At 35.1% G+C, this 5,751-nt stretch overlaps 1 long non-coding RNA gene across 1 annotated transcript; it reads right to left on the reverse strand.

The window, feature by feature from the left end:
* Positions 1-811: 811 nt before the first annotated feature.
* Positions 812-4,016, reverse strand: LOC113350541. The gene is made up of 3 exons (XR_003360926.1): positions 3,689-4,016; positions 2,356-2,795; positions 812-1,299 (listed from the first exon to the last, which is right to left on the reverse strand). It is a non-coding gene; the product is annotated as an uncharacterized LOC113350541 (long non-coding RNA).
* Between the last annotated feature and the right edge of the window lie 1,735 nt (positions 4,017-5,751).

The following is a 5,751-nucleotide window of genomic DNA, read 5'->3' on the forward strand; positions in this document are numbered from 1 at the left end:
TTACCAACTCTTGCATCAACCTTTACAAATCAATCTTAACTAAAGACTCACAAAAGAACCACATGAAAGAGCTATATCTGTAAGAATCCTTCGTGAGATGAAATTGCATTTCACCCCCGAAGTTCTTCATTGTAATAAATAAACTGTTACAGCTAGAGATAATTATACCACATGTTTTGAAATCTGAGCCAGATAGAAAACAACGGCAGGCCACCGCGGAATACATTGGAAAATCATTCTTTTACCAGAGCTAACTGTATGATAAATTTCCTAGGTTCCTATAGTCCCATGTAATTAATGGAACAGTTTAAAATAGAAGTTAAATTTTCCAGTATTTCCATTAATACTTAGCCGTATGCAGAATTATACTATCTAATGTGAGCTAAATATGCATTTAGATGGATGGAATCACTGAAGTCACGGAACCTAACAGATAAGCTAAGTTCGATTGCAATGCAAGTACAAGTTTATGATATATCAGTGTCCTTGACTAGAGAGTTTCAGGCTGTAATACTTCTCTAGTTAACATAGAGGAAGGGAAAAGTCTGAGAAAGAGAGCAACAAATGAATTGAGAATTTCATTTAAAACGGGGGTTACATTTAAGATATTCATACCTGTGACAGGGCATCCCCAATAAGGAAAATAAGCATTAAGCAAGAGGCTGCCTTTGGCAATGCATCTCCGTGCATTTGCAAATGCTGCTGGCCTCCCTAGTGGAGTTGTTGCTAAAGACGTACCAGAAAATCAGAATTAAGGGAAAAGGCGGTGTTTTTAGTTTCATTTTGAGAAAACGATAACATTGCATCAAAATTTTGAGAAAAAGATAACATTGCATCATAATTTCAAATGAAAAAGCAAAAGGAGCTGTTCTAATTACACATCTGCTCATCCAAATACTACACGAGACTCTAAAGCAAATAACCACATATTTGATGACCTCAAGTATCTGTACCGAAATACAAGAAGACAAAATGAACTCAGAAAGATAAGCTATAAACCTATCATTATTCTAAACTACGTTCGCGTAGTTAGTTTCTTCAACAGACAATGTGGGACAAACAGAAGTTGTAGACGGGATTGGGAGAAGTTGTAGAAAGGGAATTGGGAGAAGTTGCAGATGGACGCTGCAGGTAGGGGACGGAGAATCCACTGACTGTAATCCACAATTTGTAAGGTAGGTTTTGCAACTCATTTCAAACCTTAGATAAGAAATAAAAACTCATTTCATACCATGACCACCACATTGATTACTCTTGGAGTAGCATTTGACAAGGTCACTCTTTTTATCTGTCATTCACCTGTTGAAAACAGAACAAACATATCAATAAACATTCAATTTACAATTGAACAGCTAAAATTAATATGGATAAGATGGAAACTTAAACAAGCATGAGTGATGTGTGTGTATGTGAGATTTTCCATACAAAACCAGTACTTCATTCAAAACCCTGATTTGCAAAATCATTTCTACACAGAAATTCAATAGAAAGGAGGTTCTCATTGAATTATGGGATCTAGATGATCCAGATTTAGAGAGAAATGGACTGTGAAAGTTATGTTTGTACTGAAGGACTTGAGGTCTTTCTATATGAAAGTAAGAACGTATCCCTGATGTTTCAAGCCATTAGATTTAGATCTAGACTCATGGTAGTGCATTCAAAGTGATAGGATGAAAGTAGGTTTAATGAAATTGACATTAGTGGAGTCTAGGGACAAGTCTTACATGGCCTAGTTATAGACAAATGCTATTGCTAGTTGCTCTTCTGATGTATTCTACCCATCCAACATCCCAACTAACATTCTCTGGATACATTACAAGCTACTACTAGTTGTTCATTTAGGATCAGTTCGTTACAGGCTACAAGAAATCAGAGGTACATTCAATTTAAGCAGCATGTTGTCTGTATTACCTAGCGACACATGAGATTCTACGCACAGTTCAATTATAACAAAGAGATCACACAATACTAGCAGTAAATTTGTAAAGCAGGAAATAAGAAAAGAGATGGCATAAATTTTGTATGGATTTTAAAATTTTGCATACGAACTATGAGTACAAGCCCCTAAATCCTAATTGACACAGAAGTTATAGAAGTATACAGAAGATAAACCATTTGCACATGGTAAACAACGGCCGAGACTGCAAGAGTGACATGGATTTTTTGACATCAACTTGACTCACAATTCTAACATAACTGAAAGCACTGAAATCTAAAAGGACTTTAAATTCAAACTAGTTGCATTACATACTCAGACTCGGTGTAACTGATAATTGAACAATACTGTGACCAACTTCAAAAAAAGCAAGTGAACAGCTAGAATTTATAAATGAAAGTAAGAAAAACAAGACTTACTGATGAGAGGAGAAGTCATTATAGTAATCAGGAAACTATATTACTGCTGAAATCTTTAATTTAAAGTTAATATCTGCAAATCTTTTAGCCAGCTTGAAACGAAATTGGGAGATGCCGCAAAATCACATATGCTTCAAGACTTCAAGTGTTCTAGCTATTTCTATTGGTGTAACCTCAAGAGGTTTCGTAGGAGAACTCATCCATTAAGTCATCAGCATTGCAAGCACTGTCTTTAAGCTTTTTCAACTATAGCTTGATCAGAGGAAGTTTCATAAGAGAATTCATCCATTATGTCATCAGCATCACAAGCACTATCTTTCAGCTTTTCCAGTTACAAATTGATCTAATTATGTCACCTGCTTTCTTTCAGCATCGCAATTTTAGGAAGAATCACGTGTAAGGTATTTTGAAGCTATAGCATTCTATGTTTTCATGCATATCTGCACCAAATAAAGGTCATGATTCAATTTATTTGCACAGAACAATTTCAAGAAAATACAACTATGACAAAAAAAGGTGTGCTAATGGCAGGCATGTTGGATTTATGGCCCACATACCCATATGGGTTTGAGTTTAAGAGCAATCCATTTTCAAACGTGAATCCTCTTTAATTGGCGGCAAAACAAGTGTGAATACAACATAGAGGATTCCAGAATGTCAGGCTATGAAAGTTGTACCTTAATTGTTAAGTTTCTTTGATGGAAAGAATTGCTACAACTATATATAGCCCTCGTGAGGTGATAAACCTATTCCTTGCCATAGAATAAAGTTGCTAGAATTCCATCACTAAGGTTAGCAAGTAGAAAGAAGTGGTGTGAGAGGGCAAACAGCAAGGTTCTATTGTTAGCTTCAATAAAGGTACGTAACCAACTTTATCGCTTTTGTTAATTAGAGTTTGTAGCATTCATGAATAATCTAGATCCTGTTGTACATGCTTCGAATTGTTTAAAGGCATGAAGAAAGTCTAACAGGGCAACCAATGTAAGCAAATTCAGTTAGAAATCGAGTTGCATCCAAAATTCTACACAACTCGGATGCAACATTGTTTGAATAGGCCCTCCTGAACTGAGGACAGTTTGATTGTAACAATTTGGACTGTTGTCTAGCTGAAATTCTTAACCATCAATTACTAGATTAACCCACAGGTTCGCATATACACAGAAATATCAACTTTTAAGTAAAACTTATGAGATAATCCAAGATTGTAGTAAGACAAATTCCTTTACACTAAGAAGAACCTAAAGGTTCCATGTCACAAAATAAAAAATGCTTAAACCCAAATCTCAAATAACTTCACCATTTTTTCCAGAGAGTGAATTTTTCTGATACTTACAGGAATTCCCTTTTTCCATTGTCATATGCACCCACTTTCGTCAGATCAACTTCTAGTCCCAAATTTCCTTTCCTCTTTATGAAAACCCCATTTCCGACTCCTCACGTACCAAATAAATATCCAGATCAACCATTTTCCCTCCGTCCTTCCAGGGTATATGAGATACAAAACCCATGTTCCATTTATAACCCATCTATTAAGTGGTGATTGCGGTGGTACTGAAGATGTGGTGGTGGTGGAGGAATTGAAGATGAGAACGGCGATGTGCAGTTGAAGGAGGGTCGAAGAGTGAGTGACAGAGAAAGAAGAGGCGGAGAAGGGAAGTGAAAGTGAAATCAGAAGCATTTAGGGTTTCTTTTGGGTTTTTCATTTGTTTTAAACAAAATTTCCGAAACTACCCTTGTATGCATTCTATGCGGGGGTGTTGTCACCGGACCACGATCCGCAACCGACGCTGCTAGCGGGGTACCAATTTACCTGGGGGTGTACCAACCCCATGGCAAATACTATTTTGTCTTATTCATATTTTGGTACGCCCCAGACAAACCGGTCCCCTTATTAACAATCTTGTTCGCAACCATATGGCTAATTACGAAAGTCACAAGTTCAAAATAACTTTCCAAAAATATTCTTTGGAAGTAATTCTTGCTTTTAGAAAAATAAGAGAACCATAGATTGGGAGATAGATGATTAGATTGGGTGATATAATCTACATTAATTGCATCCTAAGTATCCTATTAAATATTAGTATTAAATTTCTATTTTAAGTTTTTTATCTTTTAAAGTTTTTTTCTATAGATTCGGAGATAGATGATTTGATTCGGGTATAATTTATATTAATTGCATCCTTGGTATACTATTAAATTTTTATTTTAAATTTTTTTTTCTTTTAAAGTTTTATTCTAATTTTTTTTAAAGCTTTTTTCTAAAAGTTCCATCAACAAGCGGTATGAGTAAGTAATAAATACCATGCCGACCGTAGAAAATCGGTGTTGTATATATGTCGAGCATCATGATGAACGTTTATGGTGTTCTTCTTCAACAAATATCAGCACGGTATACATCACATATACTGGCAAGATATTCATTATGCAAACCATGATTTTCACCATTACCGACAACAGCGTTGAAGTTTTGGACATGCTCGGCATAATTTTTCTGAAAAAAAAGATTTTATAACTTTTGGCACGAAGTTCACCTATTTTTATGTACACATTTCCCATTTTATCACGCCGACGTTGAAAAAATTTAATTTCTTTTTTGGATTTTCTTTTTCGAAGCTAAAAAATTTTGTTAAAAAAAATTCATTCTTTTGTTAAAAAGAAAATATTAAAAACAAAATATTATTTTTGTTGAAAATTTTTGAAAAAATAATTTAAAAGTACAAGGGCAGTTTATCAACCCACATTTGGGGATACTCCATACTCGTACAAATTGGGGGATATTTGGGTTAAATCATGCCAGATATGTTGATAAGGGGGCCTAAAAAATAATTTTAAAAAGGTAAAACTATTCTTTTAAAATCAGTATTGTCTTCGTAGGAGAAATCATGTCGATTCTCTCTTTTATACCAAATACTTTTTGACTTGCATCATGGAATGCTGCTTACTTAGGCTAAGTCTTATGGTTTTTTATTCTAGCATCTAGATTGGCATTTATGACAACCTCTTAAGTCGTATGGTAGTTCTAATTTAGTTTGCTAGTCGCTGAATGGAACAACGAGGTTGTGTTGAATGGAACATCACAATAGCTTTTCTTGTTTTGTGCTGAACGGAACAACGTAGATACCATGGAATATTCCACTCTGTGCAAAACCGTTCAACAAAAAGTAGATTTTCCCAGCAAGGAACCATTCAACGAAACCATCGCGCCACTATTTCCACGTGCGAGATGCATCTAGACGGAGAAGTAGTGTTAACAAATAGACAACATTTTTTTTTTAACCTGCAACAATTTTTGTCTTGTACTTAATTGATTTGTCCTTGGCTTATTCAAATGTTCAATCCAGGTCCACTTTAATCAGCACTGCCGATGGATATCAGTTGTTAACTTAAAATAACCAA

This window comes from Papaver somniferum, chromosome 2, assembly GCF_003573695.1.
Source record: "Papaver somniferum cultivar HN1 chromosome 2, ASM357369v1, whole genome shotgun sequence".
In the NCBI taxonomy this organism is placed as follows: Eukaryota; Viridiplantae; Streptophyta; class Magnoliopsida; order Ranunculales; family Papaveraceae; genus Papaver; species Papaver somniferum.